Raw genomic sequence first — 11,075 nt, 5'->3', positions numbered from 1 at the left:
ACTCTCTTTCAACTACCTAGAGCTCTTCGCTATCAATCAAGACACCTACCACTCTTCTCCTGCCATCTGCTCTCCTCTTTTCCTGACATCTCCGGAGCTTTGCTCCTCACCCACCTGCCATTTGGTTGCGTGTCTCTTGGAAAGCATCACCCGAACGATGCTTCCTCACTCTCATCACTGAAGCTCCTTGCTCCGGTAGAAGGAAGACGTGGCTCTTGGTGATGGGAACGCTGATGGTCTGCTCGTGTTTTAGCCTTCACCAGCAAGTCGATCCCAGCAGCGGCCAACACGTCTCTCCACCCGTAGAAGCCTAAGGGAGGGTACGCGTAGCACTAAACAAGGATCGCCGCCGTTTTAGGAAGGCAGGACTCATTGGTCGGGTTCTGCTGATCCTGCCTTCAGCGCTCAGCCCGGCGTGCTCCCATGTCCTCGTTTCCCCCACTTGCTGCGGCTGCATCAGTCCCTCAACCTCGCCGCATTACACGGGAGGGAAACCTCAGCTCATGTCTGCGACCATAAGCTCGGTTTCCTTCCTGCTGCACTCATTTCCCAGCAATGGTGACAAGCAGCTTCGATTTACTGGCTCCGAGGGAGTTTTATTTTGAATGTTTTATGCAAGCCAGAACACGGCTGCAGCCAGGGGCAGGGCTTTGGTCCTAGGGGCCGCGGCATCTCCTCCCTCCCCGGCACGGCCGTAGCTGCGGGAAGGCTGCGCGGGTCGTCGGTGTGAATAAACATCCAAAGGGACGTACTTTGCCGCTTGTCTCAGCAGCTCTCGCTAGCTGATGATTTCTGATGGAGATGTGTGTGCACTAATGGGAGACTGCCAGGCTCGAAGTAATTAAAAAAAAGTTCCTTTCAGCATGTTATAATCATTCTGAATTATTGAACAGGACAGAATTTTTAAAGTCTAATTCACTTTTCCATTATTTATGCTGTCAGCTTCAGTTTTATCCCATCTTTTGAGAGGTACGAATTCACCAGAAAGTTTCGCTTTCAGGTTGTGACGCTGTCGGTGCTGGAGACTGCCAAGACTGCAATACTGCTTATTTCAAAAGCCCGGATGGGGGTTGCATCTTTTCCCCTTTCCATGCACAACATTTAAATATCAGGCCACTTTCAGCACTGCACCTACAAGCCGAGGAGTTTTTCTAGTTGCAGCAAAAGGCCACTAAGGATCAGAGAAAAAAGTCAGCACATCAAAGGTGCAGGGTAGGGAGCAGCACTTGGGCAGATCTGTCCTGCAGTAGGTATGTGATCAAACAGATAAGCGTCCATGCCTGCAACCCAGTGCTGTCTTCCAGCCCTTGCTAATACATCCCAGCTCTAGCAGCAATCCTCACTTCTTAAATGCTCTGAAAGAAAAGGGTTTTAAACCATAATTTACTATTTCTTTTTTTTTTGACATATTTCTAAATCGGTTCAATATGGTCTCGAGCCACTAAACTGAAGTGTTTGACTTGCTTCCAAATCGAAGTGTTCATAAAAAAAAAAAAAAAAAAAAAGGAAGGGGGGGGGGAGAAAATGCAAGCAAAAAAGAAGTGCTCTGGTAGTTTAAATCAGTCATCCCTGCACAGTGATTTAAAACCAGTGGAGCACTTCAAGTTTTCATAAGCACTTAGCTTTGGAAGCAGTCCGAGTTCTGAACACGTGCATTTGTGGAACCATTTACCATTATTAGAGAATTCGAATAGTGCTTGAGCTCTCCCTCTGCCCCGATAAGCACTTAGATTGCCTATGATTAGCAGGGTGGTTTCAAGCTTGTGCACAGTTGAGAATGATTATTTTAAAGCGTGCCATCGCCTGTCCCTATCTCCAAAGATCTGAGATCTTCCAAATTCATTAATTCCTTCAGCTCATCTGAATGGAAATTACTAACTAGACGTAGTTACCTCAGTGCAATTTTACAGTATGTGTCACAGAGAATAATAAATGTTTGCAACCAGGGCAGATGGAGCAATAACGTGCATGCCATAGAGCACTCCTGTGCTGGGTAAGACCTGTTATTAAGATACTTGATTGTAGAGACTCTGTGCTCCAGCCACGGACTGGGAAATTCTGGTTTTAGATGCTCCGATGCTTCTCTGAGCTGGAAAGGGCAGAAGGACAGTACTTGCTATTCCCACGTGTTTTACTGTATTGTATCGCGTTGCATTGATGGACAATACTTGGTTGACCCAAGTCCAGATTCTTGCACCCGCGTGTAGGAAGTCAATGAGGTTGTCAGATGAAGCTGTGCAAAGAGCTGATCTTTCAGGTTTGCTGGCTGAACCAAGAAAGTTTAAAAAATTGTAAGAATTCAGGTTGACTAAAGACGGAAATGTTTTGATTTTCTGAGCTAAGCAAAAATCTGAAAGAAACAGCCCTGTTTCTTGTTTTTTACTTGTAAGCTTTTTGGTTGTTAACTGCATACAAATTTTGAAATAAAATTCTGTTGCAATACAAAAAATGGAAATGCTCTGACTTGAAATCATCTCAGCAATTTCCCCCAGGTCTTTTGCTGAGGTGGTAAAACCAGCAGAGAATGCAAACCCAAATTCCTAGTTTTCCATGGAAATTTCTGACTAGCAAAAAAATGCATGGTCCAGTATAAAAGCGACACGAAATGCCCAAATTTGTGCACAAAGCAATCTGGGTTTGTGACGGCTGCTCTTCAGTCCAGCTCCCTGCCAGACAGGGCTTTGCAGAAGCCCGGAGCTCTGCTGCTGCTGACGGGATGATGACGGGAGTTTGAACTTTCGAGAGGGTCCCTAGATTCCTCCATGTGGAAAATCAGAACAATCTGCTGGCAAAGAGGTCAAATTGGAGGCATAAGAAAGATAATCCCACCCCTGCCTCCTCCCAGACATGCAGCCAATGGTCTCCAGTGCCCTGGCCCGCTCCCGAGCTCCCCCAGCCTATCTCAAGACACCGCGAGCTGGCTTGTCTCTAAAAAAGAAAAAAAAGAGAGGGAGTATTCCCTGGCAGACAGACGATGGGAGCAGTGATGCCCTCCCTGTCTCTGGGACTGCCGAGACCCCCCCGCAGGGCGCTAATCTCTGTGCTATCTAAGCAGGTTATTTATTATAAGGTCCTATATATAAGGGTCCTATAGCCAGGATTGGTTCCCCAGCCTGCCCCAGGTCTCGGTCAGGTGTATCTTCATGATGGCTCCATTTTTTGCTAATTGGTTTGCAAATAAAGGGTCTGGGGAGGACCAGACGCCTGGGTGTCCCCGCTCCACGGGAGGCTGCAGTCCCGGCCATCCCTGGGTAGGTGGATTTGGCCGGTCCCCCTTCGCCAAGGCTCAACCTGGGGTTTGTGCGTCTGGCCCATCGCTTTTTAGAAACTGGTACCTCCAGAGGATGGTTCACCTGACCCAGACCCCTGTCTTCAGATGAGATTACTGTCTCCTTTGCCTGTAAAGGCCGGCTGACTCAGATGGAGACGTTTGTGCTACAGAAACCTAAAATTGGGACAGATGACTCCCTCCTGACATACCAACCCTTACCAGTGTACCCCACAACCCCACCATCTCACGCACAGTTACCCTCCTGGCAGCTCCGTTTTACGGGAACTGAGGGAGTGTTTGACTCTGCAGGTCGTCTGTAATGGCCGAAATCAAAATTGGGTCTTCCAAGACACGGGCCGACATATTAAACATGTTCATCCTTCCTTCTGCATAACGTGTGTGCTCTGTCCTGCGCTTGTCTGCGGTCTTCTCCTGCAGAGCTGCAGAGCATTTCATGCACAATGCTGATGTCCATAACGCTGTCAACTCTTTCCTGATATTTAAGAAAGCAGATATCTACTGATTTCCTCCCATAGTAATGTCATTGTCTTTAAAAGCTTGCTTTAAAGAGTTTACAAGCTGTGTGCAGATATCCTGAGACGATGGTGGTATAGGATTAAACAGGGCAGGGATATGGAGCTTAACTTCAACTGGGAAGTTCTGCGTACTCCTCTGATTCCCAGCCAAAATTCAGCTACCTGAATTGCAATCCTTCATTCAAATACTTGTGTGGAAAGGGGTTTTTTTTTGCAAGAACAAATTCAGAGAATATATTTGAAAGGAATGCCCAAGAAAAACCTTAAACCCGTTGATTTTATATATCCAAGTTTCCAGTGTCCTAAGGAAATGTATAGCAGAAGGCCCTCCCCCATCCGTACCTTTGTGAAAAAGAAAACAAACAATTTTGGGCCAGACCTAGCAGGCACTTCTTGAAATGAGAAAGTCATATATTTACACACTGCCCCGCTAGCCTATAAAACGCTGAGGAATTGAGTCTGGAGAGGGTTATTGCTTTCTGGAAATACAAAAGGAGTTTGAAAGACTAAGACATAGCCTGAATATAGCTGTGATAAAGGGGGACAACTCTTGGGTAGCTGTGCTGGTATCTTTAATTTCAGCAGCGCAGACTGGAGCGAGAGGTGTCGCTGAGGATGCAGTTCCTGCTCTGACCACTGACTGTCTGGATGATGCTGTTCAAGCTGTTTCACAGCTCAGTGCCTCAGTTTCCCCTTCTTCAAAATGGAGGCTGGCATTCAGTCCTGCCCTGCAAACAGCTTCGAGCTGTGCTTATGCACTGCTGTAAAACAGAGGGCTGAGAGGTTTGTGGGGTTGGTTTCCCCCCCCTAGATGCCTGGGTCTCTTTTGTATCATTTTACAATCCTAATGGAAGGGGAAAATACACCTGAATTTGCCATGGTCTGGAAGGAGAAAGTCATTCTCATTATTAAGCTGTTATTTTTATGAAGCCATAACTTACCGGCTCTCAATACTTATGTTATAGTAGTCAAAAACCAGGATGAGATCCCATAAACCATTCTTTATAGTAACCAGATGGTCATCAAGGCTGCAGAGGTACCTGACAGTGCCTATTACAGGGAAACACCTGCAGGAACCTTAACCATCTCTGTGCCAGCTCTGCCAGCGGGGTGACCTCTCCTGCAAACGCCGGGTGGTTATTTGGGGGACCCTGTCACACTCCCACTCCCCAGACCCATTAACAGTGCTGTCCTATCACAGGGATGTGCTACCAGCCCTGACTCTTTCCTTTTTATTTTTAACCCCTTCATTGGACATAAGGTGAGTAGGTGAAATATTTACTCCAGCTTTTCTCCACCTATTAGAAAACTGGGTTGACTTTTTCGTGGCTTCCTGCTTTATTTCTTCCTTCCCTTGGGAGATGCCGCTGGGAAGGCTCTTTGGCAAGTCCCCAGCTCACCGTAGCCAGGGCTGAGGGCTCACATCCCCTCCAAGACCCTTTATCGTAGTCCCACCAGCCTTCCCCATGACACCCAGTATAACCCCTCATGGAGGCCACCCATCCTGGGGCTGTTGGCTTACCTCCTTGCACCGGTGAGAGCCAAAATGAGCTTGTGTAAGTGTTACGTCGGTACTAATTCATCTCACCTTGACCAGGAAAAGTTAGCAAGAAGCCTTTGGAGTGTGTTGGCTGGCTGGTGGCAGGAGGATGCTCAGAGAGGGTGTTGAGCAGAGGATTTCCAAAGGAAAGAGTCACCCATCCAGGCACGTGTGTCAGTGCCGTTGGCAAAGCATCTACATGACCAGTAATTCCTAATAGCGACAGGTTCACAGCACCTGATGTGGCAGGGAGGTGCTGGTACTGAAAGGCTTATTTCATCTCTCCTAAAAACCAGAGATGGGCTGGTTTTGCTGTCTGAACTAGTAATTAAGCAGAACTGGTGAAAAAAAAAAAAAAAAGAAAATGAAAACCCTGTGGGGAAAGACACACCACTGGTTTTGCAAAGGGAAATGCTACTGTTTCAAACCTGTTTCTATCCATGCTTATCCCAGCCTCCTTACAATATCCTGCAAGAGTCGAACATTCAATTAAAATCATATTGTTCAAACCCACCATTTCAGGAGAGGCAACAACTTCTGAGAAACAATTGCTGTCACTGAGCTGTCAGGAGAAGCATTTTATTTTATATTATTTCTCTTTGCCCAAAATGGGCTCTTGTAACCTGTTAAAACAATCTCCCCCAACCACATCATGAAGCTTTGTGGCTTCTGAGCAGGCGGGAAGCACTGGGACTCCTGCAGTGCCCCTCTTCCCTGACAACCTGATGTGACCTTTATTTGTGTGCCACTGTCCTGCATGGCCCGATTCCCCTTGAAAAAAAAAAAAAAGAAAAAGAAAAAAAAGAGAAAAAAAGCCCTTACTCATGGGTTCTTTCCTTCAGAAGGCCACACCATGCTCAGTTTCCCGGAGGATGAGTCACGCGTTGGCCTCGCCAGCATCCTGCCTCTCGCTGCCGAGCCTGCGGCAGGACGGAGGAAGGGCAAGAGGACGTTCAGCGGAGAATTTCCAAAGAAAAGGAGAATGTGTTTTGGCACTGAAGTCATCATCACCACCATGGACGTGCTTTGCAACTTTACATGGGCGTGCTGGCGATGGCTGCGGGTGTGGAGGTGCTGTGCTGAGCACCGTGGAGAAGAAAATGCAGCCCATCCTTCCACTAACACCTTCGCGATGGGATCACGCCTCTAAATAAGAAACACGAGCAAGAAGGTTTTTTGACTCCCAGCTAGTATCTGTCCTCTAAAGATCATGGGTGACCTTTGAAAAGCTCAGTCAAAAGTGATCGGGGTGGGTCTGATTATTCAGGTTTGGGGAATTTTGAAGATCCTTTGGTTGCTATAAGTTGAAATAGCTTCAAGGCTGCCTCTCCATGAGCTACCTTTCCAGCCTCTACCTCTCCATCCCTTGCCTCTCCATCCTCAGCCCCACAACAGGACTGCCTTTACCCTTATCATTTCCAACAGCGACACGTCCAGCCCACCAGTTGCCCTTCAGAAATGCTCTCTAATGTCTCTAATCCAACACTGAAGGACAAGTTTGCATCTGTCCACCAGCATCTCCACTTCTATTTTAAACTGAGCTTCCAGACACTTCCTGAAAATAGTTGACGGCTCATGTCCCTTCCTGAGAAATCAAGTGCTGCAAGCTATCTGGATTGGAAAGGGCAGATATCCAGAAACAAGGAACAGTGGAAAGTGTTGATTTCCAGGCTATTCCGGTGTGATATCAAAGCATGATGGAAAAATAGAAGACTGGGTGTTGCCAATGCTTTTGAGCTTAGGGCTGGTTCCTATAAATAGAGACACCCAAAATTATTCTTAGGAATTGAGTCATTAGTTCTTAATATTTCTAGTAAGTCAGTGGGAGTTGTGCTATTTAGGACAGAAGCAAGAAGCGGGTAGGCCCACACAAAAAGTCAGCTTCAAAAAGCAATTACTCGCCCTTTCAGTCTTGAGCAATGTTTTCCCTAACAGGAAAATGTGTTTAACAGTGAGATAACTTATTCTAATCAGCTGTGCACAGCCCTTTTTAGCTCTAAAGACACAAAATTAGTGCCTCTCCCAGCCCCTGGCTGCTCCCTTTTGTAGTTACCAAGTTTTTTCTGTCGGGCTTTTTGTCCCCAGGGGCAGCTCAGCCTTGGTGAAAACACTGGCCAGGGTGGGATGAGGTGGTGGTGGAGGAGGAGGTGGTCTGCAAAGCCTTGCCGTCGGGGTTAGGGAGGTAGTGTGGGTCCAGGTGTATCCCAAAGGGAAGTTTGAGGATATCTCGTTGTGCAGCACTGAGACCCACGCGTGGGAACAAATCTGGGTGTCCCAACAGCAGCATTTTCTGTTGTCCATCGGTGAACATGTATCAGCACGACGTGCAGAGCCCAGGGGTGATTTTCACCTTGTTTTCTGCCTTTTCCACCTCAGCTCAGCCAAACGTGTTCAAATTGTGTCTCCTCCACACCGAGAGGGAAGCAGGGATTTCCCTGCTGCTCTTGCGGTGCTGACTCCTGCATCTGGTCTGCAAAAGTCTATCTATTCACACAAGCAGGAAGAGGATGAGTAACGGAGCCCCAGAAGTTCTTCCTCTTGCAGATTTATGGTCCTTTCCCTGCGTGAGGGCTAAGTTCTTTCCCTGAGCAAAATTCCTAAATCAATGGCTTAATAGCTGAGAAACATTTTTCCTGTCGAGTCTGGAAGGACTTTTCACACGGTATTAGCCAAAAGAACCAGAGAAGATATACAGATTTGTTATAAATTGTATAAAATATCAGTTTTAAGAGAAGAATAAAACAACCTTTCTGGGTGTTCAGTCATACAAAAGAGAACAAAATATAAAATAAAAGGTCTGAGATACTCTGGAAGTCTGAGTCTCTCTTTAATTCACAGCATGCCAAAATATGTGACTAATGACCATCTCAAATTGCATAAAGACCTGAACTAGTAGAGGTCACCTTAATTTCCTCCACCTTAACTAGTGCATCTCTGATAAGCAGTGTGCGTATTAGAAGATGGGAATAAACCAAAACAGAGCATTCCTCATGTGAGTATATACAGGATGGCGGGGGGGGGGGGGGGGGAATCTCTTAGAAATTAATATGTCTGTAGCATGTTTCCCAGAGTGACTCCTGTTCAGACAAGCATAACATTTGCAATTTCCCTTTAACATTTTTCAGTGGGCTAAGGTTTTTTTTTTTTTTAAAAAAAAACAGAAATAACTGCTAATCTATTCAGAATGCGAGGCTGGGTCAGGATTGGATTTTGGAAAGTCTGATGCTACATGAATTTCGGGTTCATTTATAACCGACACCACATTGTGTTAGAGGATGCAAAGCACAGGGATAAGACAGGCTGTCTCTGCCTTACCAGGAGAAATTACGTGCTGTGTCTTAAGTCTGTGTGTAGCTCAAATACAGATCATCGCTGCAGGAGAAGAGCAGGAGGTGGAAATAACGGATGCATTTTGGTGGATTTCAAATCAGTGTACGGGTGGAAAGTGGGCCTTTTGTCAGAAATGCCCAGGTGTGGTCAGGGTATCGACAGCTCCGGGTGCTGGTTGGAAACGGCAATTTGTCTCTCAGGCAAACCAGACCTACTCCTCCTTGAAATTCCCACCTGCCCCAAGACATCACGGGAATCCCTGGCCAAGAAGAGACATTTTCTCGCTGGCAAGACAGGAGCTTTCTCCCTTCGCAGCTTGGGGAGTAGAGGAATTAATCCTTTGGTGGATGTTTTGGGAGGTCTGTCCTTCCACCAGTGCCCAAGGCGTGCTGAGCAGGGAGATGTGCAGGCAGGGGTGCGTGCAGGCATCCCTCCCAGACCACCTCCGATCCCCCACCCCACTGGCCACCAGGACCAGGTAAGGGGATATCTTACCCCAAGACACCCAGCTGCCAACCCAAGGTTTGACCGAGAATAGTGAGATTTTGGCCAAGTCTTCCTTGCAGGCACAAGACCTTGCATGCAGCCCGAGCTAGCTAAGGGTGCGACTTCTCAAGTGATGGGAACATGACAAACCAGCTTGTGGTCGTGAATACTTTACATCAAATTAGAGAGGTCACGTTGATCACAGATCTGTGCCGAGTTTAAACTTGACACAGAACCAAGAGGTTTGTTCTTGCAGAGGCACAAGGTCTGGATTTATCATTTCTGTTGATAACATGCCCTCCAGCATACCATAACACCAGAATTTGCTCCAACACAAAAAAAACCCCACATTCACCTCATCATGCTTTACAACCCAGCACCTCTTCTAACCACCTGGGACCTTGCTACGGTCAGGATTTGAGAGCATGGGGCATCAGGCCAGGTTTAGCTGCCTGCTTGTGGAGGAGATGAGTCCTGGTCTCCCTTGATGAGATCTCCATCGACTGCAAAGGGAGACCGGGGAGACTTGCTCAGATGGGCAAATTAGGTGTCTGCTCTTGTCAAATAAGTCACACCCAAAATATTCAAAGGCATCCTACCTGCTGCAAACGAGCAGGCTTTCCCATGAAACCTCCTCTTTACTATTTGAATACTGACACCAAATCTGATTTTGCATGATAGAAATCAAGTCTACTCTTACTTTGTTGTAATGAGTGCTGTTTATGATATCAATTTATTTCTTTACATGGAGTAAATTTCAAGGGTTTTACCACAACTACAGTTTTACATGGGAATACCACCAACACCCCAGGAATAGCATCAAACTAAAAGAAATTTATCTTCTGCTAAGACCCAAATGATGGTCAGGGAACCACACCAGGAGAGAATAATGAATATCCAGTGCTTGGAGATAACTGCATGTAATCCCCCAGGTGGTATTCCAGCTCTAGAATTTAAGCCAGAATTTGGATTTTTGTGCAGAAAACAATTTAATAGATTGTTTGTCTCATCTCGTGGCAGTTTTCCCACCTGAATCACTTTGTAATCCATTCTCACATCCACTGGCAAAGGGGAAAGGAATCCTGTTGAAAGGATAGACAAGCACAGGAAAAAAAAAAAAAAGGCAACGATCAGAAATTGTAACTTCGCAGCACAAGGGCAGAATAAACACGACAAGCAGAGAGGACTGCATCCTTCCCACGTTAGGCAGTCACTGCCGGGGGGAAGGTGAGGACAGGGAGCTAAGGCTGGATGGATCTCTACCCCAAAGCATCCCAAGGGATCCTACTGACCATTGCAATTCCCTTCCCGGTCGCTCCCTGTCTTTTTGTTCCTAATAGGAGCTGAACTGGTTTTAAGGATGTGCAGAAAACCAGCAGCACTGTTCAGGGTCCTACAACAGCCAGCTGTGAAGACCGAGTTATTCCTGTTGTGGTATTGCTGCATGGTGTAACCACAACATTTAGTTTAGCTGATAAGACATGGCAGTGTGATCTACTGCGCTCAACATCTGAAATCTGATTAGCAAAGCATGACACTAGAGCAGGGCAACATTTATTGAATCAAGCCATTTTTGACGATTAAAAATGGCCTTTCCCCTAAATTAAAGACTCACAGCAACATCTTATTTTGACCTCCTTTTCTTTTTCAGCAAAACACACCCCAAACAACAACAACAACAACAAAAATACGTACAATTTTCATTCATCCTCCCCCTCTTTTTTGGAAACAGCAAGAAAGAAGCTTTCTGTCTGTGGAAAAACTAAATGGATGCATGTTTGCACTGATACAGCTGAAAAATGTCATATTAACAAATAGCTCTTGTCTAGAAATTGTTGAATGAAAAGATTTGCTATTCTGTTCATGAAAAGATCTCTATGTGGATAAATAATCCTATGTAGCTGCTCCTAAC

This window comes from Buteo buteo, chromosome 2, assembly GCF_964188355.1.
Source record: "Buteo buteo chromosome 2, bButBut1.hap1.1, whole genome shotgun sequence".
NCBI classification, from domain to species: Eukaryota; Metazoa; Chordata; class Aves; order Accipitriformes; family Accipitridae; genus Buteo; species Buteo buteo.
The sequence above is the reverse complement of the archived record's forward strand: the minus strand, read 5'-3'. Positions refer to the sequence as shown.